Raw genomic sequence first — 23,329 nt, 5'->3', positions numbered from 1 at the left:
GTCCTTCTGAAAAATCGCAGTTCTTAATTTTGGTAGCTATTATGAAAACAGCACTCCAGAATTACACTTGAGCCAACAGTCATAGAAAAGTCCCCAGTAAACAGTGTGTCTGGATAGTTCCACTTGACCAGGACTTTCATACAACTTAAAACAACAAATGCTTGGGGATTCCTTTTAAAGTGCAAATAATTTGCAGGTGCTGCCCTAGTTCTGGGATAAGCCATGGCTGAATGAGGGGTAGTATCACCAGGAAAGCTTGTTGTAGGGAAGATGCATTGTGTAATTCTCCAGCTGATTTGCTGAATTAAAAACTGTTCTGGCAGTCCTATTTGACATTTCCAGTCACAGTGGGTATATCCAGCCCTACTGAAGCAGGGGGCATAAGCATCCATACCAGAACCATAGAATAAAATATGCAGAGGTCTTGAAAGAGCTCTTTAGAAAAAAGAAAAAAAGAAAAAAAAAAAAAAAAAAAAACAACAAAAAAAAACACAGTGCTTAAAGAAATTGTCCAAATTTGTGTGACTTTGATATCTCTAATGGCTAGTAGCTACTGCGATGTAATCAGTGCTGACTTCTGGCCTCTGCTCTACAACTGGAAATCTGTGTGAGCATGTAGAGCTCTCTAAACCTCCCAGTGATTAATCTGAAGTGTTTGTTATCTGGCTCACAGATGTCTATTAAAGTGCAGTTTACAGAGACGAGCTCAATGTGCAAAAAGGTTGAATTTTTAGCTTGTGTAAACTGTTGTTTGCCCACTGAAGTCAACAGAGTTGTCTTTTGATGAACCCCCAGCAGAGGATCTGGTCTCTAACGAACTTTCAATGTATTGTTCTTGGCTGTGTCTATGAATATTTCAGAGTGTGCTGAAGCTGGGCTCTGAATGCATTCATTCATAAACCACTGTATAAATGATCAAAGGCAAGGCTTCTTGATCTTGAATGCAATAAATCCTCTGCTTTCAGGTTTACTGGACTGGAGACTATCGTAGAAATACTTGTTCCTCACATACAGATGAGGAAGCTGGAGTCAAGTATTGCTCACTTTGGACAAATGCCTCTGGAAGTCCCCAAATTGCTTTGCACATCTAACAGATTGGACAGAAGCAGCTCAGCCTCCACAAACAGCAGTGTTGTGCTGGGTACGGTCTGCCTGCACAGATCATGTTTTTGGAGACTTTTGTTTACTGCCTGAGGTCTAATAGTGACAGAGGAGAAGGGCGTTTACCTGAATATCTGCAAAATGCAATCAGAAGGAAAGGCAACTAATTTAAAATCAGGCAGTATGTTCAGATAAGCTTATTTTTGGCTTTCAAATTTTTTGCTATAAACACATTGTATAGATTATTAACAAAGACTTGCTTTTTATTTTATTTTATTTTATTGTGCATTTATGTTTGTTCAGCATCTTGGAGATTTCTTTTCAGAACAATGGTAAAGCCTTAGAGCAAAAGTGATGTGAAGCAGGTTTTGGGGTCGTGAAACAAGTACTGACTTCTCCTTAGAATTGATTTTTTCCAGCCATCCAAGTAGTTACATTCACAGAAGTATTATTTAAAGACAATATTTTCTAAGGGTGTTTATATCCAGATAATGTTAGAGAAACATGTACAATGAAGACTAACTGAAAATAAAGCTCAGAACTTCTTCACCCTTTCTAGGTTTCTTAAGGGAATGTTAATTCTCTCTGCAATAAACTACGGCACTGTTAAGTGGATTGGCAATGCTTAACTCTGAACTCATTTAAAATGAACACTCAAAAATACTGTACAATTGGGATTTGCTTAACCCCATGTATATCACTGTGGATTTCCCCCATGCTATACGGGCTGAAATTTTTCAACTCAAAACCGTCTTCAGTAAGGACTCCCGTGGTGCATATCTTCCTTGCAAAGGGCAGAGAAGCAGTGACAGGTGGGAAATATAGTCTTGAGAGGCAATATTTCCTAGGAGAAATACTTTTATTTCAGGATGAAATATTTCAACTTCAAATGTCTTAACTTCTTTCAAGTTCTTTCTCTACAGGATTGCTCACCTACTGCTAACACTGGCCGGGTATGCCAGAAGCCCTGTGCACATGCTTGAAGGTACACACACACATACACACACTCTTCCAATGAATCTGTAGGGCTCTGATGTGTACAGGTATCGTCATTCTTGAGTTTGTATTTACACATATATTACCATCTCTTCCTTTTAGTAGGGATGGCTTTCTAGAACTGCTAATTGTCGTAAACAAATGGTTCATATCGGGGTGGTCTGTTTGAAACATTTTTGCAGGAAATTAGATGTAACTTCTTTAAATGTTAAATAAATCTCTTTGTGAATTGTTTCCTTTAGTTAACCAAACCAAACTACATTACCTAGTAACAGAGCCTGCCATCCAGAGGCAAAAGAAATATGTGGCATGAAGACTAACTGTGAAGGTTTCCCAGCTACATGTCTATGATACCAGTACCAACCCCATCGCCCAAGATGGATGACAGCCCCATTCTGTTAGAAACTACTGGTAAGAAACGGTCCGTTTCAATCATGAGTGACAGCAGATATTGGCTGTTTGAGATCTAATTAATGATTCTCTAGAAAAGTGGTAAGGCCTTGCCAGCTGCACTGCTGGGCAGGAGCTGGGTGTTGTGGTTTTCTGGTGTCTGGGCTTGTCACAGCTCTCTGTGATCAGCAGTCTGAATTGCCGTCCTGTGACTAGGTAATATCAATAGGAATTAGTGGTCTAACGCTGTTCATTGATAGATATAGAGAGTACCTAAGATTGCCTGCCTGAACTTATAAGTGTATGTCATTTATAAAATTAGGGGGCTTAGCTAACATTTCCTTGCCTGCTAACTGTATCTTCATCCGAAGCAGCTATGGCCACTTCTGCATACAGACAAGATCACTGCCGTGAATTTTGAAAACCCTTTGGGTTGTGATCCCTGTGGAGGGCGTATGCACCTCTCCCATCCAGAATTCAGGTTGCCTGGATGTGTGAGCACAAGTACGGCTTTTGAAGTTTTCAAGGGCTTATCATTCATGCCATGTCTTCCTATGCGGATCTGGCATTACTAATATAAAACAGGGGCCCAAAACTGGCAAATTAGTTATTGGATTGCTCCATGCATCTGTGCTAACCTACGTATCGCCCTTCTTTGTGCAGTTGTTCAGGAGGTTAATGGATAATCCTGCCCTTGTGAATAGGAATGTTGCCAGCAACAACAACTGGGAGAAGATTATTGACTGTCTGAAGCAAAGCTTAGAAGATAATTGTTGTGTTTAAATGCTAATTCTATAGTATTATCCCAGTAACTTGTTGATGCATCTAAGAGTTGCTTGATGTCTATCTGTACACACCCACACATGTGCACACACTTGCCTGTGGGAATTCACATGCTTCTGCTGATATGTATGCAAAAGATTTGCTGTGTTTTCTTATTTGTAAACAGAAAATGACTGGATTCATTTCCTGATAAAGGGAGCTATTCCAAACACACCACCAATTCATGTCTATGTTCATCTTGCAAGCTGATCAGTTCATCCTCGTGCACTTGCAGCCATGGTTCAAGATACAGAAGCTGCAGAAATGCCACAGGACAAGCTAAAGCTGCATGTTACCAACCCCCCACTAGAGAGGTACTTCACCCATTGGGAGAAGCATACACAGACCATTACATCCTTCACTCGGCAGGGTTTGTATGACATGAGAATTGCTACCTGCCACCCAATGTGTCTCATGCTGAGAGACAGGACTCTGTAGTACTGGAGCCTGGCTGTCTGCAGTCGGGGCTGCTGTACTACATCCAAAGCAAGCTCGCCAGTCAGCAAACGCTGCATTAATCTTTTGGGGAGTGTTTGTTTTGCTTGTTTTGCTAGGCTGAGTTTCAAGCAACTGATAATGTGTTTGTGAGCAGTTCTCCTGTTGCAGCCCATTTTTCAAAGGAAGTGCGAAGACCGATGCTCCCAAGGTTTGGTGGAACATGGTTGTGAAGGGTTATATATGATCTTGCTTCGATGTGTGAGCGTACGGTGCTTTCAAGTGCATGGTAATATGTCTGTGCAGGTACATCTGGGATAGTGGAGTTATGGCTCTGTGTGAAGTCTGATGAGTGTTTTTAAAAATATGCCTTGGTCATGGTTCTTCTCTATGGGTGCTAATTCCGCTCATGCAGCTACCTCACTGCAAGTGAGATGTGCGTTTCCTTGCTCAGTAATAGTCAAATTTTCAAACTGCTGAAAGATAAACTCCGAAGCCTTCTGAGAATTAAATGAGATAACCACTTTATTGCTTAAAGGTTTATGAGAATGGAAATGCCTGGAATTTCAGGAGGAAAATGACAATGTATATGGCTTGTCGCTACTTGCGGTGTTGCTGCTCTGTCCAGCTGCATTACTGTTGTTATAGTTCTCATAGGCACTTAAAATCACTTCCTTCAATATATTTATGCATTTAGTTTCTCCTAGCAAAAAGGAATTTAAATACCTTTTAGGATGTGGAAAGTTCAGATATGATTCCAGAGCCTCCCAGATGTGTAGGACCGTAAAAACAAGAAACATTTTTCAGGACTTTTTAAAGCTTACTCTCCATTGTTATTAACCTAATCTTTCACCTTTTCCCAGTCGCAATAAAGATGATTTCAAAGGCAGAAATGAGAAAAAATATATTCTTTCGAATCTACCAGTTTGGGGGCCTGTTGCACACATTTTTTCTGTTTCTTTGTGGTTTTAAATTACATTTCTGCTCTGAAGTCAAATCATCCGTTAACATGTTGGTCTGGAAGGCCCCAAAGCTGCTGCAGACCTGGCATGCAGCAAGCAGGCTGGCTAAATGGGGAAAGCTGTCGCTCATCCTCGCCTGCCGCAGACACAAGTGCTATGAGAATTCCCCTGGTGCAGGGAAGTGTTGTGGTATCAGACTCAACATTTATTGGTGTAGTAACAAGTGAGTTCCTCCAGGCCCAAAGTAACATTATAAAACTCCCCTTTCCCCAAATCAGCTGCTTGAATTTGATTTAAGAGAGGGTTTCGTGTCTTGTATTTTTCTGTGTACTTCTTTGTGAAGAGTAATGCCAATCCTTATGCTCGGTCTTCAACAGTAGTATGTGTGTTAGGGTTGGGCTGCATAGGACAGTTGTGTCCTACCACGCAGGGTGCTGTACAGACCGCTGCTAATAATGGGGATGCTGTCCGGCTCTTGGTAGTGAAAGGTCCCCAATATGGGTGGACCACAGTGTGAGGAATGTAATATCAGATGTGTGTTAAGATTTGGGATGCAATCCAGTGCCTCCAAAATATAAGCATAATTCCCCTTGCAGAACTTATCCTCATAATTTTCCTGAGCAAGCTTTGATTCTTTTGTGTGTTTTCTAGAAAAAAAAATAACTTGGAAAAACAAAAGATTTTCATATGTTCTGGAATTTCTGCACTAAGAGTATGCAGACTTAAGGCTAGTTACTGAGAACCGTCCAATGTCTAGCTAAGAGTGAAAAAATAACCATGTCACTTCTTTGGAACCTGATCTGAAGTTCACTGGAGTGAATGAAAGGGCTCCTGTTGGTTTTAAGTGGATCCAGCCTTTACACAGTGAACAGAAGACATGTGTCTTATCTGCTTAAATGTGAAAATGTTATTGGTAATTTATGTTGATAGAAAGAGCACATGGTAACTTTCTTCCTGCGTTTATATAACAGGAGGCAAAAGCTTCAAGTACACAGTAAAAAAACATGAAGGATGCAGTTGCTTATAGCCAGCACGATGACAGTGACACAACCAAGGATTGGGCTGTTTTAAGGATATTTGATGGAAGGGAGGCCGTTAGGTACAAGTTTCCTGTTACATTCCTGCCTAAAAAAGACAGCCCACCACTCAGGTGAGCCGTGTCATCGCCAAGCTTGCAGGAGGGGAGATGGTTCTTACTGATACACTTGTCTGATGTCTTCTGATTTTGGTTCAAGTGACACAGCATTCAAAAGATTTGAAGGCCATGCTGAAGAATATTTCAGAGCAGGAAAGTGTGCAGGGATAAGATGGCTGAAGCCACTAATCAGTAATAAATATAACATGATGCTTCATGCATACAGGTCCTGCTTTACATTAATAATTTGATTAAAATCAACAGACTGTCTGTGGATTTTCACGAGTATTAGATCAGGAGAGAGTAAAAGGAAAAAAAAAGCTTTTTCTTTTTTTCTTTAGGTATGCTGACTCTGTTTGTTTCTTTGGAATGCTGAAACAAATAAAGAAAATGAATAGAAATGTCAAGACACTGGAATAAAACCAACATCAAAAGAGAATTCTTTTGAACTGATGAGCTGAGAGACGAAATGGTAGCAGCAGAGCAGCATCAGTTGGGGGTCAGATACTGTATGGTAGATCTCCATATTTTTTAGCCATCTTTTGAGACTGATGCCTTGCGTTACATGATCAGAAAACCAATTGCCGGAGGAAGTCCCTGAAACTACTTGTTGTCAAAGAAACTTGCACCATCACAAGACATCACCTCCACTTTCCAGACACTGAGTCTCCAGACAATTAACTCACGTCTGCTGTTACTACGTTGTTTCTCTCACACTTCTCCTGGATATGTACGAAACTGTCGAGCTGAATTACACTTTATAAGGTGATAGGGAAAAGATCTAACATCTATTTTTCCCTCTTGCAGATTTTATAGTGTGGGGGATGCTAATTTTTACAGCCTAAAAAACAACCAAACCAAAGAAGTTCTGCTGCTCCTGAACTGATATCTTCCAGGTAAACAAGAACATCTGACATCACTGGCAATTATTATCACCTCTTTTTATTTTTTTTTAATCTCTACTTTCATGAGCAGATGTTAGGAAAGGCATAAGAACAAATGACTGTTTACTGAAATCTAATTTTTGACATTAAAATGAACCAAATGAGCTCAAAATGAGAAATATAAGCCTGGATTGAAGTCTGGCATCACCTTCTCAATCCCATTTCAGACTGCTTTAACATAGGGCAGCCCCACTGCACAGGGCAGTATAACCTTAGTACATACGCATGATGCCTTCTGTGCAAACAAATCCAGCAAAAAAGGCCAAATTCAACATCTTGGCAATAGCTGAGGATGACCAAGTTCTCGAGGTATTTATCAGCGATCCTAGTTGACATGTGATGTCTTCCCAATGACATTCTGCAATGGAGACAGGTAGTAAATAGGGATATTTGAAGGTCTTGGCTATGGTAAGAAAATTCACTCCATGAAGTGTTTTCTACCTTAGTGAGATCTTTTCACCATGTTGCTTGAAAGGTTCAGGTTTGCCATTTCCTTTGCTCTGTAATAAGCTATGCAACTTGTTCCACACATTTTCTCCCTGACTTTTTCCTTCACATTTGAAATGTTCTTGAGTTGTGCAGGTAAGTTCCTGCCAAAGCCAGAGCAGAAAGCTTATGCAGGGTTTTCTTCAAAGTAGACATTTCCTACACAAATGAGAGAGAATTACTCATTGAATTTGTTCCACTTGAGGTTTTTTATGTGTGCAAGTATTCTTTGCTAAGTGTTTTAGTAAATACTAAAATCTCGGGTATGTTAAGGGGATCAGCGAAATTCATGCCAGTATTAAATGAATAATTGTGGAAAATGAGTTTAACTGTGCTACATAAAACCTATAATGCTTATGGCTATGTTCTTTAGCTAAATGGTTAAAATCTGCACTTAGACCAATTTGTCCAGGATGGTAGGAAGGTAGAAGAGAAATGGCAATGACCTTGCAGTGAACAACATGCGACCATGTGAGAGGATTATTTGGCAAATGATGATAGGCAGTGGAGGCTTTGGAAAACTTCAGGAAACGTCATTGCTTCCATTAGAAAACTGTTCATGGAGAGGAAAGCAAACAAACAAACAAAAACTAAACCTATTTAATTTTTCAAGTAGCTCTAGTAACTTTTGAGATCTCTATCAGGTTCCAAGTCAAAAATGATCACCAATTACATTCCAAAAAATAATAATAAAAACTTAGTAAGAAGAAACGAATACTGATGCTTCATTAGTAAGCTCAGTAGTTAAATTACTACTTTTTTTTACTTTTTTTTTTTTTTTGGTGGTGGGGGGGGTGTTTTTTAAAACTCTTATCCTGTTTTCAGTTCTGTAGAAGTATTGCAATTCATCTACACTGCTTTTGCACTCGGTCTTGTTCCGATCTTTCTCTAAGCTCAAAGCCACGCTTTGGCTGTGCACCTCTGGCTGTTAGCCCTGTGTATTTCTTTTAGAGATGAGTTGGAGGCCAAGAGATATGAACTAAACAGCGCATTATCCAGTTTTGCTCATGGAATGGACTCTATTTTGTGAGCAGTACAGTGGGAAGGAATATACTGTTAAACTGATTTTCTACTTGCTGCTTGATTCACGGTGGCAGGTCAAAAATGTTGTGGCTCATGTGGCCATTTGAATGATCTTTCATCTGATTTTAGCCCTATAAGTTGGACTTCTGTCCTTTTAAGTACAAGTTTTTCTCCAGAAGATTGGAAATGGTTACTTGTGCCAGTTAAACTCCAGACAGTCCTTTTAAACTCTAAAATGGGGACTTGCAGAGCCTTTGGATCTGCTGGAATGCATTTCAGGGTTCTGAACATGTAGGACAGAATTTGGGAGGAGGAAGAATCCTATTTCAAGAGCCCAGGTACACCAGGGCACTGCAGATTTGCTGCTGCACTGGTGGGGTCCTGGTAGGGTCCCTCTGGCTGCAGTGAAGCAAAACCCTGCTTAATGACCCCATGAGGATCTGAAAGCTTTTTCTAATTAAGAAACCTCCTTTGCTTGGGTTCACTGAACTGCATGGACTTGCCATGGAGGAAGAAGCTATGTTTAGACTTTAGGACTTGAAGGCTTTGAAAATCAGTTCCTGAATCTCGGTCCTTCCTTTAAAAAATCCTTGTTGCAGATTGCTACTCGGAGTTTAAAAAATAGATGTTCTGCTGTGGGACTTGTGGGAAAATAGAGCCTATAACTTATCTGTAACTGCCTAATGGTGTTTGATAGTTCACATTTTTAAAACTACTATAAAAAGAAGCCTTCTAATTTTGTTAGGTGGAATACTAATAGGGGGAGGGAAGGAGGTCGAGAGGAGCAGAGATCAGGGAAGACTGGCATAAGCTTTCCCTTCTGTTACCTGAAGGCACATTTAAACCAGCTGTTGCTCTACTGGAGAGGATTTTAAACATCTAATATATGCACAGAAATACGACACATTTATTCTGTTAGTTTGATCAAGCGTTTAGAAACAGCACCCTCTACTTTTAATACTCTCCAAAGGCAGCAACGCCTGGAGCTTTCCTCTTGCCATATCACCTGGTGAGAGCCCCCCTGGCAGGCAGACCTGGGTCAGCACAGCCGTGCCTCCTCGTATGGGTGAGGACTTCCCAAGGGTTGATGTCCTGCCCCATCAGAAGCTCTGGCTGTAGTGTACACTCTTTAGGTTACTGGTGTCTCCATGCCCTCATGTTGACACCTATTCTCTTGCCCACCTCTGAACAAAGTTGAGGGACCAGGTCCCCCTGGTAGGCATCAGGAAACACCAGTGAAAACAGTGGAGCTGATGGTGTCAAGGCCAGAGTTGGGAGCAATATTTTAAGTGGCAGCAGCCAACATGATCTATTGTCAGAGTGGGCAGTGCTGGACCTCCGTTCTTCCCTTGCTCCCCCTCCCTCATATTTATAGGTTTCTAATTTCCGCTGGATAATGAATATCGCTCTTCATTATAATTATGTTAAAAGGTACCAGCATGATGATTCAGAAACCCTTGAAGATATAGTCATATTTTCAGCAACAGATGGATTTAACACTGCAGATGGAGTGTTAAGAGTGCAGGTAATAACAAACTCAGCAATGTACTGTACTGAAATATAATTGGAAAGTATTAATCATATATTGGTTACTTCAGCTTCACTAAGTAGATGTTTAATTTTCATCAATCTTTTTACCAGATTCCCGGAAAGGTTTCTGTGTAGACAGAGTGTGGCTTCTAGGTGAAACGATTGCCCAAGTTATTAATGACCAAGGCCTTGATCTTGCAGGCATGTGCCCATGGCTTACCCAGGCATGCAGAATAAAAATCATTTGTGTTAATAAGGCTGTCAGATGGGGCCCCTTTCATATGGCCTACAGTTTCAGCTGGTGAATAGTCAGTAGTAAAACTGAGACCCCTCCGAACTCAGGGGCCGCGGGAGACCCGCCAACAGGAACTGCTGCCTGCAGATTTGGGGCAGAATGCAGGCAATTTGAAAAGCCCCATTTATGGAGGTAAACCAGGGCTTTAAATCTTCACAGAACTGGTTCTTAACATGTCAACAAAACCGGGAAAGACTGTTTTCTTGCTATTCCTTGCTATTTTCTCCAAGGCCTTTTGAAGTTATCTGCGTACAGGGAAATGTCGGATACTCTTTCTGTAAACCCATAATTTTGACTGGTTTTTAAAATGCCTCTTCCTAGGGGTTGCATTTGAAGCCTGGATTACTCAGGGGAGTTTTGGCTCTGAGTGGGCCACGCAGAACCAGGGGAATCAGTGATGATGCCTGGTTGCATACCATCACTCTGATTCTTTAATTAACATTATTTATAATTAAGATTTCATGCATAGGATCAGAAAGCGGCCCATGCTCTGGTCTGTCACCTGGGGATGCAAGGAGTGCTGTAGGGCAGATCTGCAGCTTGCACAGCAAAAATCTCCATCCATTTTATGGCAGGAATATAAAACATGCTCTTTTTGGTGAAAGCTGATATATTTTCTTTTGACTACACTGCTGTGGGTGCTGTACCTCAGGTGGTTCGTGTTCACATTCTTCACTGTGGGTTTTGGCACCTGGTGAAGCTGCATCATGGAGTGGCTGAGATCGGAAGGCCCCCTTAGGTCCCCTGGGTCCCCCCTGCCTCAGCAGGGCCACCCCAAGCAGAGCCCACCCCACATCCAGGTTACTCTGGGAGTCCCCAAAAAGGGAGATCACAGCCCCTCTGGGCAGCCTGTGCCAGGGCTCTTTCACACTCCAACACATCTCCACTGCTTTCTTTTGTAAGTCCCATGAAATACTTTGGCTGAATGCTTTGGTCTTTAGCTGAAATATTTAGTTTTCTAGCGGTTTGTGGATCCTGAGAATGTAATAAAAATCTGGAATTCTCTCTGGAAAGTTGACTCTCACTTGATGGTACAATAAAATCGTACTTTTTTATCTTGGCTGATGAGAAAAAAAGATCAGGTAACAAAATTCAACATGTCTGGAAATAAAAATCGTCATGACTGGAAACCACGGGTGACCACAAAACAGTGCAGGATTAGTGCACTCTCTACTTTTTGACAGGCATCTGTACCCCTGGGAGATGCAAACAGGTACTGATCAATTGACCACGATAATAAAATGAAGGGCTGAGAATGTGAGTGACTCAAAATATGGTGTCTCTTTATGGGTACCAGACAAGACGACTTGTCTGTAATGCTCTTGTTACACACTGCTTGTTGCTAGTATGCAAAACCAAATAATTTTCTTTTATTTTCACTCACACTTGGAAATCATCCTTCCCTTTTCCTCCCTTCTTACTCCATCGAGACCATGGGGGTGAGCATGAGCCCCAGAGCCGTGGCTGGGATCCCAGGCAGGGCTGGGTGTCCGAGCCATGACCACCCCCGAATTCTCCCTGCACAGTGTGCCAAAGGTGATGGGCATGGAGCTGATGTACATGAATGCAAGGGGGGTAATACAAAGGACAAGAGTTGTGGTGGATCAATTGTCCCAACTGGATGCAACCTGAAGACCTGTGTACATACTGGTAGGGCAGACTTTTGATCTTCATGGCAATGTTTGTACTTTTCTTCTCTCTCTCTCCCTCTTTTTTTTTTTTTTTTCTCCTTTTTTAATGAAAATTAATTGTATCAAAAGTGGTTTAAATTGTCAGGCTTCTTAGCCTTGATTTAAATCATGTGTTTCAAAACTTGTTCTGCATTAGTAGCTCAGAGTTTGGTTCCTATGGAGAGGTTCAGCCTCACTGTGCACCAGCGGGACAAGGACATTTGGTACTTGTTTGTGAGGCAGATAATGTATTGCATATACATGTAAATAATGTAACTTAATACACATCAAAAAACTGTCTATTTCTGTACAGAAGGTACTAAGAGGCAATAGATCTGCCTTAATAAATCATCTCATACTTTACTCTAAAAGGCTTTAAACTCCAGGGGACTGAGCCTGGAGGGCTACTGCTCAGACCAAAGGGGGTGAGTGACCGGGTGCAGCTTACATCACCAGGATCCACAAGAGCTGCAGAGCTCTGATGTCACCCCATTAACACTGGGACTTCTGCCTGTCCCTGTTTGCCCTGCATCATTTTAGCGTATGGGGTTTGATGGTTCTAATTACTGCGATGATTTTTTTTTCCACTTGTGACAAACTGCTTTCAGATGAAAATTGCAACTCAAGCAAAATCACAAGTCACTATCTTTATGAAGGCATTTTATTTGCTAACTCAAGCTGTGTGAAACTTGCTAGATGTTTCAGAAAAATCAAGATAAAGTGTATATAGTATTTTAAAACTTGATAAATTATTGACACCGGAAAAATGCCCTGAGTTAATCAGTCTGATGGTTTTGTCACCATTTGTCCCTTGAGGATTCCGAAGTAGTAGATCACGCTCTAATGTTGGTCTGCTCTCATCGTTTGGAAAAGAGAAAACAAACATTCCTGTGCCTCAGCTCCTCATCAGTGTCTGCACTCGAATGAATCAGCTATTGAACTGAAGGAAAGGAAATATAAATTGACATGAAGAAAATGTTCACCCTGCAGCTGCAGAAGCAGCTAAGGTTGTCAAAAGTTGATTTTTATCCCTTCAGAGACCAGTAGTTTGGGGCACTGATCACATCATCTCATTCAATGTTTAGACTATATAAAAGTGTGGCTTAAAGGTACTCCTTTAATACGCCTTCCTTAATTTAATAAATAAGTTTAGTGCAATATTGTGTTAATATCAAATGTGACTTTTGGCACATATTTAGAAAGGAAATGTGTGCCAGAATTATTTTAAAATAAGGAGAGTATTTGTTATTTTGAGACTTGTAACTCAGGAGTTTGTGTGGCAGAAATGCCCTGGCTGGGGGTCAGACTGTTGCATTTACTCACCTTGGTTTTGCTGGGCTTGCATGCACAACCGTGCAATGACACAGTGCTGTAACTTATTGCATAGGCATACCAAACAAATGCTAAATAGTCTGCTTTGGGAGTGATTTCCAACCACTTACATTTCCCGGACTGTGCCCTAGACCTCTCAGGCTGCTGCACTGAATTACCTGGAATAAATTCCTTGAACTCAGGTTGCTCTATTATCCTTGTTGTTTTTAGTGGAGCCATCATTTAAATGTTATATTTTTCTGGGCAATTTCTTTGCCATGTAACTTTCCTGTCTTTACTTTGAAGCTGTGCTTAAATACACAACAGAATACCACAGTTTCTCCCTGCTCCTCTTCTCAAGTGTGTTTGGAGAAGTGCAGGAATGTTAAAAGACAATCATCTTGTGAAATGCATGAGTTGTACAGGGGAGAAAAAGCAGCAATTTATTTGTTGGCATTTCGGGTACATGTTATCCAGACCAGTTATCATTCAATTATCTACGACAGCAATTAGTCTATTACTGTACAGATATCATAGATGGCAGACCACTGTCCAAGCCATCAGACTGGAGAAGAGCTCTACTTCTACACACTCATCTTTCTTTTGAGGTCAAACCTGCTTCTCTTTTTTGCTGCCTGCTTGTAGTTATTTTTCTTTCCTTCTGTGATAGCAGCAGCTCCTGAGTTGGGGAAGAGCTTTCCTTGCTGCTCTGCTCTCTCCCAGCAGCAGAGTTTCTCATCCCTTGGGCAGAGCAGACTTTGTCCTCCCTGCCAGTTTTGTACTACCCGCCTGAACACTGCTCCTGGTGGGTATTGTCTTTGTAAGTGGATGCCTCCTCGTTGCTGCTAAATAATATATGTCTGCCTTGAGATCAGCTGCATTAAGGTCTTCTGTGCCTCTCGGATCCTCTGAAACATATTCCATGAGATCCCTTTGGTTCTCTTTGAGCTGTTTTTTGTGTTTTTTAAAGATGCAGTTGAGTTTGGGCATGACAAAAAATCAATTCTCTACAGCACTGAGACCTGCTCAATTTATAGGAGTAAATGCTACACGCATACTTCTTTACTTACATAACTGATATTTCTTATTTTGTTACAGTACATATTTTTTTTTAAGCTGAACTTTGAAGCTGATCCCTCTGTAATGCTTGGTGGCACTGCCTAGCTAAGTAGAAGCCTTTTATTAGTTTTAAAGGATTTGTTCCCTGTCAGATGAACAGATGCTAACATGCACCTGTAGTCTGTCTCCACTGGGAACTGTATTCACCACTACTGTTTGGAACCAGTTTGACAATTTTTTAAACCAACTTTATGATAAAAGATTTTTTTTTAACGTAAAAAACTTTAGTGAAAAGCATCTGCTTTGTGTGTCTAGTTTTTTTTTTTTTTTTTTGCTAGAACTAAAAATTGATGTACATCTTTTGACTTGAGAATTTCTGTTCAAAATATCAACTGTCTGTGGAAAAAGGAGATGGAGAAGATTTATCTGAGGACTTGTCAAAATTCTGTCCAGACATGGTGATGACAACTTCTGTGTTTTAGCTACTTATCATAATTTGTTGATGTTTTAGATACTCTTGTTTGATATTTGTATTCATGTGGCTTAAGTAAATGACTTAGTTGGGTTTTATTCCTAATTTTTCCATTGGCTTCCTTTGCAACCCTGCACGTAATTTTTCCAAGACATTGGTCAGTTTTGCACGCTTTATTTCAGGAACTGGAGGATGAGGGCAAAAGGGTGGGGAGAGCAAACAAACCTGGAGACCCCTTAGCCTTAACTTTGAGATGTTCTCAGTGGTGGGTTTCTAGCATGAATTAACTATTAATGACATTGCAGAGCACTGGGCAGGCGTCAGTTGGGCATACAAGCTCCAGAAAGACAAAGTCAAACCAGAATTAGCATAGAGAAAAACTAATGGCAAAATCAGAAGAATGGAGAGTCTACTATAACAGAGTTTGGCTTGTTGAAATCAGCAAAACAAAGCCTGAGAGGCAGCTGGAGGTACCTCTAAGTACCTTGATATAAACAGAGAAAGCTTAAAATAAATAAATAAATAAATATCCAACAACAACAACAACAAAACTAGTCTATTTACACTAATAGACAATATCAGCACAAAACCAAGCATGCGAACTGCCATGGAAAAGGGTGGTTTCTATCCAGCAGAGGAGAAAGATTTGAACAGCTCTCAGATGGAGGCAAGAAACTTCACAATTGGAGCATAAAACATCTGTGAAAGGGGCTTTATGTGCCGACTGTTTATGAGTGCATGGGGCAGAAGGTGACAGCCACATCTCCATGTGCTCCCTCCAAACTTCAGCTGTGATTAACCCTGCCTCCCACCCAGCGACCCCCCCACAACCTGCAGGTTTCAGACTGTTTCCATCTGTTGGCAATAACACAGATCTTCGCTATCTTATTAAGCACTGCAGCACTCTTGCTCGCAGAAAACATTGAGGATCTTCATTGGAGACAGTGCTGAAGTGCTCGTTCCTTTCACTGCTTTGCCTGTTACCCAAATCTTTGCACTCCAGTATCAGGGATCTGTGTTAGCTGATGGCACTAACCACTGGTCACTAGACTAGCCTGGAGCTGCAGAGGCTGTGTTCAAAACCAGACTCTTTTTTGAAAGCCACATTAACTGGCACTGAAATCAGAAAAGCTAAGTCTGTGCTAAAGTGTTAAATGTTTATAAATGCTTGAGCTGTTTTCCAAGAGAAGCAATGCTCTTGGAGTGGTTTGCACATTCCTTGTGAGTGTGGCTTCTGGACCAGCAGTCTCTGACCCCCTCCAGAGCAGCATCCTTGCCTGGACACCTTCAGTTCATCTCTGATGGAGGGACAAGAGCAGCAAATAGTTTCTGTCATGGTGCAGGTCTTCACCCACCTCTACAACCTCGTGCTGCTCTCCCAGTTTATGATCTGAATCGTGCATCCCTGCCCATTGATAACCAGTGGCCCAAGACTCATGTGGGTATGTTGTCTAACACAATTTCACTTTCATACTTAACCCAAATTATCATTCCTTTACCACACTGTTTCCCAGCTGTAAAATCCTCCGTGAGCAGGCAGAGACTGTCACAAGCTAGGCTGCATGGAGCCAGCAGCAGCTTCTCTTGGAGATGACTCATGCCATTTCAAACTATCTGGCTAATCACTAAGCTGAGATCTGCGGCTTTACAGACAATATATAATATTTGCTTTGCCTCTGTGCATTGCGTTACATTTTGGATCCTTTTCCATTAGGATTTGAAGCATATAGACTGCATCTAATCCAATTTATCCTGTTCATCTTGGCAATGCTGGCAATGCTGACAGCTCAGAGAAAACACTTAATTTGACTAAGTGTTTTCAGTTTGCTTCTCAAAATATTTGAAATCATTAAAGCCAGAGTACCCCTGCGCTGCGATACACAGTCCTGACCTACTTTAGCAAGTTAATTACAATTTGCAGATCCCACCGTCTTTGCTTATGCTGCAGGCTGGATGGGAGTTTACCTGGCTAAGGCTGGGCTTGGTGGTTGGGAATAATTCTCCTGGCTTGATGCATTTTAATATGACTCTTGAGAAAGCACTTCAGATCTCAGAGCAGAACCAGGGAACTGTCTGTGCCACACTGCCCAGGGTCTCTATGCTGGGCACTGGGCTCCCCAGGCAGATCTCTCCTGGTGTAAGGCTGCTCGAGTCCTGGTGTTCATGCTTGTATTCACTGCTGCCTGCACTGCCTGAAGTTCTGGGAGATGCCAGGAAGCTCTCAGCATTCTGGGTGCTTGATGATTTGGTCTGTCACTGGGATTCATGTTTACTGTAGAATCAATAATGATTCAAAAATGATGAAGTAGGTGTCTAATCCCAATTTCGTACAAAGATTGCGTCAAAGGAAAATCTCCAAATGGCTCCTTTTGAATTGCTGGCTAGGAGCAGATGATTAGGTATTTTGGCTTGGTGGCACTGGAGCATCTGCCTGAGATGGTGAGGCAACAAGAAATTGCCAGGCACTGAAAGGCAGGTGATATGATCATGCTACACCAACACAGTGATCGCTTGCTTTATATCACATCAACATGATATCATTTTCTTTTGATTTTTTTTTTTAAGGATTTGCTCGAGAGTTCCCGCTCAGAGATGCGTGCTGGCAAATTGCAATACCACTGAGAACGGGAGGTCCGGAGCTGCAGCAGGAGTAAGGAACTTGGAAAATGCAACTGGTGCGGAAGAGCGAACAAGGTCACTGGTGACAAGGCTCTGCTCCATCTGTGCAGGCACGCTCTTGAGCAGAAGCATTCCAGCAACGTGGCGTTTTGTCACATTATTCCGTTCCTTTTAAATTTCAATAGCTGGTTATTTGCCTGCCTTTGGTTAGGAAACAAAGCCCCTCTTTGTGCAGCAACACAACGCGGCTATCTCGTGTAACGGAGAAATGAAATGCAAATAACGCAGGAATTGTGCTTGTCTGGGGAAGAAGGCAGCATTGTCTGGTGACAAGAGCAGGAGAAGGTGGTGTTGCCCAGTGCCTCTGACAATCAGTCCCAAAAGTGGAAGAAACCACAGTTTGTGGAGTCTTCTGATAACACTGACATTAAAACCTCCCATGTCCCCATTTCATCTTTCACAGAATAGGGACAAAAATTGCTCTGCTGTTTCGTGCAGTTCAGCAAAGCATTTAAAATTGCACTTTATCTTTTTAAGTACACAAGAAGTTCTCCAACTACCTGCACAGAGCAACGTTCACATAGAAGTGTTCTGTGACACTGGGTCTGAGTAATTTGTAAAGGAATTGGAGAAGTCTAAGTGAGAGCCATTAACCATTTAACCACTTTAAACACTCTTTTAACCATTTTTTTTTCATTTTTGTCCATTTTTTTTTCAAGGAAGCGAGAATTTTACATTAGATGTTAATATTTTTCTTTATCCTTTTTGTTCAAGTATGATGCAAAGTGACTACTTAAAAAATACTTTGCACGGTGCAAAGTGACTACTTAAAAAATACTGAAGAAAAATAAAACAAATGCTAGGGCAAGGCAAACCTTTGAATTACCACTCAGAAATCAGAAATGTATTCAGAGTATTAATTTCTGGCACTGCCAATAATAAGAAATTAGACTTGGGTCTCTTTTGTTTTGTTTTGTTTTACTGTTGTTTTGTTTTACTGTGTTGCACAGTGCCTGATTTCTTACCAGGTATGAACGCCTGAGGATCAGTTCTCAATGGCATTACTGGGAAATGAGAGGTTTTGTCCTGCTTTCAGCATTTTCTCAGCATCTTGTTGGACCAGGTCTCTTGTTTAGCGTTTTTAAGCTATGCATACTCTTGCCACAGTTTTTTGTTTGCACCTATTTCTTTTCTGTCTCATTTTACTCTGCTTTCTCCAGCCCTCACCTCATTTTCTGCTCCACCACACCTCTTTGCTACCTTCCAAGGTCAAATCCATAAGAGACGGGCAGCAAAGGAGCAAGGGGCTTGTTCAGTACCAGCCCCCCCCAAAGAGCAATGCTAACTTGCACTGTGCATATGAAGAGCTATTCAGAGCTCAGATTGGTGACAGTCAGGGGACAGTTTAACCTCTGGCATCAGCTAGAACTGGGCAGCGACACGAGCCAGTGCAGTCGTGCTAATTAATGTACCCTGAGGGGACACAGCGAGGCACTGGCCGGGTCCACCTGAGACATACTGCTGTTGGTGCCGAGATGCCAATTAGAGTGTTCCCTCATAAAAATAACCTGTACTAAAAAAAAATAAAATAAAAAGGCAAAATTCCAACTAAAGTAGATAAAACAAAACTTAGACATAAATTACCAAAGTGGACTTGGTAATGTGGCTCTCTGATACATCAATACAAGGCAGGACAAGCTCTGCTGTCTCCAGGCTGGGCAGCAGCATCGGTGCTAACTTCCCTCACCTGCATGGGCTGGGGGCTGAAGGTATTCACACCCATCATCTCCAGCCATCCTCCATTAGAGAGCAGGGCTGAACATCTCAAGATCACAATCTCTGCAGCTGGCAGGGGGATGTCTGGGAAAGGATCTCATCCTACACCAGACACCAAATAGATACACTTCAGAGTGAACAAAAAGTCAGGAGAGGCTTTGGTTCCTCTCCTGCTTCTGGTTTAACACCAATAGTGTATTGTCCTTTGCAGGCTCTCAGTTTCAAGTTCTTCTATGACCAGTCTGCAGTCCTCAAGCTGATTATCACTGCATTGAAAATCAAGCTGTTGTTGGAGTATGGCGGGGTCTTGCTTTCATCAGCCGACCAGTTCTTGATAACTGAGGCAAGGAAGCACTTTGTTCAGACTAGCTAGAGTCGTGTTAATCTGCTTTTTTCTCTGTAGATGTGTTTGTGGTGGATGGGGGATCTTAAGCATGTATGCACTTGAAATATCTGAATGTTTCTGATGAAGAAGACCCCAAGGACCTTAACCTCATGTGAAAGCCAAACCCTCAGTATGCTTTTCTAGAGAATGCTCTTCCCTCAGCTGAAGAAAATCAACTCTGGGATTGATGTGAGTATATACCTTACAATAAACTACTATTCCACTAAAAATTATTTTATCAGACTTTATATGGTGAAAGCACATAGCTGTATGGGGCACTACTTTACAGCTGACCGGCTGGTAGGAGAGAGGAACCATTTGGCGAATCAGACCGGACCAAATGGCATTCATTTGGTTAATCACCAGCTATTAAAATAGCATCAAATCATAGCAACCTATTTGTTTATCATTCAGGGCACAATTTTCTGCACAGTATATTCATAACTGCTGTACCCAAGCTAATTTTAAATGAGCCAACAAAGCCGTTTTTCAGCACCCTCCTGGGAAATGGATCTGTAGACTGATCGATCTCACTGCTTCTGGGGCTAAAGCCCCACAAAATCAGAGCTGATGACATTGGTGTTTAACTATGAAAAAAAGCTGATGCTTCCTTTAGAGACATTTTTAAAGCTCTGCATGATTTTAGTTTTTTTCATTGCTCCAAGGTCCATTTGACTTTCAGTGTCTCCAAGCAGGCCACTCCAACCATGTTCTCTCTAAGCATGAATGTTCAGGCACCACTGCAGACCACTTTGTGATTTCTATTTAGAGACAACATTCAGCAGTTCCTTGGTGGCTCCTCTGTTTTTCACCAAGAATTCAGCAAATGATGAAATCCTTTTTCTCCAGCTCAGGAATATAACAGTAACTTTGATATTGGTCATCAAAATGCTGATCTGTTCCTGAGGGCTGACACCTCACTGCTGGAGTAGGAGCCCTATAATTAAGGGAAGCAGAGCACTAGAACTGTGGTCTGTGCAATGATTAAATCAATTGATTTTAGTACTGAGGTAAAAAATGGATGAGTAGCACCTTCCCCAAATACTTTTTTCATATAAGTAAAGAAATGCACAGTTTAAAATTTCTCTTCTGCTACAGTGGGTGTCCTCCTAATCTAGCTTCCTCACTCCTAACATACCTGCAGAGAAACTAGGACAAATTTTGGCTTTGCTGGCAGACCTGTTGCACAGATTCCTATGATGTTCTTGCTCTCGGTACCAGCAAAATAGGTGTGTGCTTATTTTTAGGGTGCAATAGGATATGATGAAACCTCAGAGCCGTATTAAGGCTAGCTGAATCGTTGGCTTGACATTTCATGCTGCACGTCAGTTGATTGGTCATTTTATCACCAGTTATGAAGTGAAATTAGATAATCTCAATGCCATATGGTATACAGTATTTATAGTTTAGTATGTTTTCCATATATGTGTGCTAAAGCCTGCTTCAGGGATTTGTTACGGTCCTTGTGTTTACGGGATTTGGGTCTTGGGTGAAAGAAGAAATTGACAGTTGCTAATGTTTGACTTAAACTGATACATCGGAGGCCACATGGGCGAACCCTAATTAAAGTCAATTCACACTTTCCATCCTTCGCTAGGGAGGCTGTCAGGTCTCCTGGGACCAGACCCCAAGTCCACCCAGCTCCATTACCTCCAACAGCAATTGGGACTGAGCATCCCCCATCAGTTAACTTCCACCCCATCTCCTCCCCCAAGCAGCCATGAGCGTGTGGTGTCTCCTCCAGGTCTCTATCACAGGTGGACTTCCACCTGAAGCATCCCTACAAGGATTCTTGTCAGCATTGGGTTTAACCTCAGAAATTCTCACCTTCCATCAAAATGCTCCATTCGCCTTGAAATCTTGATAAATAAGGAGCTACAGGATTAATTATGTGGGACATTAGTCACTCAATATGTGTCATTATTTTCTCAAAACAAGACTAAATGAATGCCACAATAGGGTCTTAAAGAGATCTGCTTTTGGAGCTGACTCAAATGCAATAAAATAAAAGCATCTTCTCAACGCCAAACATCAGTTGCCTGGTACAGGTACCTACTCTGGGGACCCTAGTGAGCTGTATGATGTGAATACCTTTAATACAAATAATTTCTTGTCTGTTTCTCATCAAAATAGATCCCCATGCACATCTTCAGATCCAGTACAAGCAGCAGGAAAGCTGTGGTAAGCTTTAGAGCAGATGTGCTGGTCTTCTTGAGACCCAAGTCCCAGTCCTCATCTCTGTCTCTGATGCAATGTCTTGGATACTCAACGTTGCTGTAATGGCAGACACAACAGAAAGAGGCTGAGACTGGACCAATATATATATATTTTTTTAATGGTAAATAGTAATAACAATCAACAAGCCCTGAGAGAGGACTAGTGATGTTCAATTGCCCCCCAAGAACCCTGTGAGCATTGGAACAAAGAGGAGTTAATAAATGTTACAGTCAGGTTTTTTGGATGGGATTCTTGCAGAATATGATTTCATAATCCGCTGTCTCTAGTGAACAACAAGACCTCTGTAAACACTCAATATTCAAACAGAAAATTGTTTCTTGTAGGCTTCCATGGCACAAAATAAAAGCTCTGTAAATCTGGGCCTCCATATGTGGTTCTCAGCTGGTGTAAGTCCCTGAATGAATTACATGTGAACAGAGAAATTAATGCTACACACATGGTGGCCAAACTTGAAAGCAAAAATTGCAACTGAGAATATGCTGCAGTGGATTGTGAAATATTTGAAGATAAATGGAAGCTTGAGTCCTTGCTGATATAATGCATCAATGATGCATTTCAAGGGATACACAACCATCACAGCAAGATATTACAATACTGAGATCCTATTTGGGAGAGCACAAGGACTCGCGCATTAAAATCAAAGACTGAATTTAATCAGAACGCAAAAAAGTAAGTTTGTAATATTGGCTCTTTACTGTGATTTTGAACAAAAAGTAATTGGGTAAAAAAATTTTGGCTTGCTCTTTTTAAAGAATCCCACAATTTACTGTTGCAGTAAATGTGTATCCTATCTAGGTTTTGAAAAGATTGTTTTCTAAAGCTGCTTTTGTTAATCTGTAAATGTTGATGACAAATTACCCAAGAGTTTTTGTACTTTTGAAGCAGTTGCAATCTTTTTGTTATATTTTTTTCAACCCTCTGAAGGCAGGGGAGGAGGAAAGAATGTGCATGTTCCAGTGAATTCTAAATGAGGGCTGTGCCTCCCCTGTTTGTAAAAAGCCAAGCAAAGCAGTAAAAATAATAAATAAAACAAATGAAACCCTCTTTAATCCATTCATGAGCTCAAGTGTTTCAAGTAGACCATAATATTAAGACAAAGAGTTCTGAGAGAGATGGATCAGAGGAAAGGGCTATTGCTTAAACAATGTCAGCCCATTTAATTAAATTACGTATTTGTCAGCACTGTATTTTCCCATGTCTGGGATTCTTACTGTTGATTCAAGGCTTAAGGCCTAAACAGAAAGGGCAACAACTGCTGCGTATTTGATCCTGAGCAAGCTGTGGCCTTTGAAATGCCAGCACTTGACTTCTGGGAGAATGCTGGAGTGCTTTTGGGCAAGAGAGGGCACCAGCAAAAGAGATGATGAAAATATGTTCCCCCCCATCTATCTGACAGTGCCATGGCACCCTGAAGCACGTGGGGAACCTCATTGAGATTTTGTAAGTTCGGTGTTGTTTCTATAACAGTCTACTTGTATTTATCACAAGGACAGTTGGGTCTGAGTAGTGGACCAAGAACAGGGCCAGAAGCCAGGAACTCTCAACTCCTTCCTTCCTTTGTCTGCAGTGGTTTGGCAGGTTTTTCTAATATATAAAATCTATAGTTTAGTCATGGACAATTGCAAATGTTTATTGCTTTATGGTCAACTTTTAAACTGTTTTCATAGCTGGTTTGTTGCA

At 41.3% G+C, this 23,329-nt stretch overlaps 1 long non-coding RNA gene across 3 annotated transcripts; it reads left to right on the top strand.

Moving 5' to 3' along the window:
• Positions 1-484: 484 nt before the first annotated feature.
• Positions 485-18,561, top strand: LOC110353336 (uncharacterized). Of its 3 annotated transcripts, XR_011811113.1 has the most exons (4): positions 485-2,086; positions 2,340-2,508; positions 3,151-6,737; positions 17,197-18,561. It is a non-coding gene; the product is annotated as an uncharacterized lncRNA (long non-coding RNA). The 3 variants fall into 3 exon arrangements; XR_011811112.1 differs by having other exon boundaries at positions 485-2,508; positions 3,437-6,737; XR_011811111.1 differs by having other exon boundaries at positions 485-2,508.
• Positions 18,562-23,329: the final 4,768 nt, after the last annotated feature.

Source organism: Anas platyrhynchos, chromosome 8, assembly GCF_047663525.1.
Source record: "Anas platyrhynchos isolate ZD024472 breed Pekin duck chromosome 8, IASCAAS_PekinDuck_T2T, whole genome shotgun sequence".
In the NCBI taxonomy this organism is placed as follows: domain Eukaryota; kingdom Metazoa; phylum Chordata; class Aves; order Anseriformes; family Anatidae; genus Anas; species Anas platyrhynchos.
Note: the sequence above shows the minus strand (reverse complement) of the source record. Positions and strands in the feature narration are given on the sequence as shown.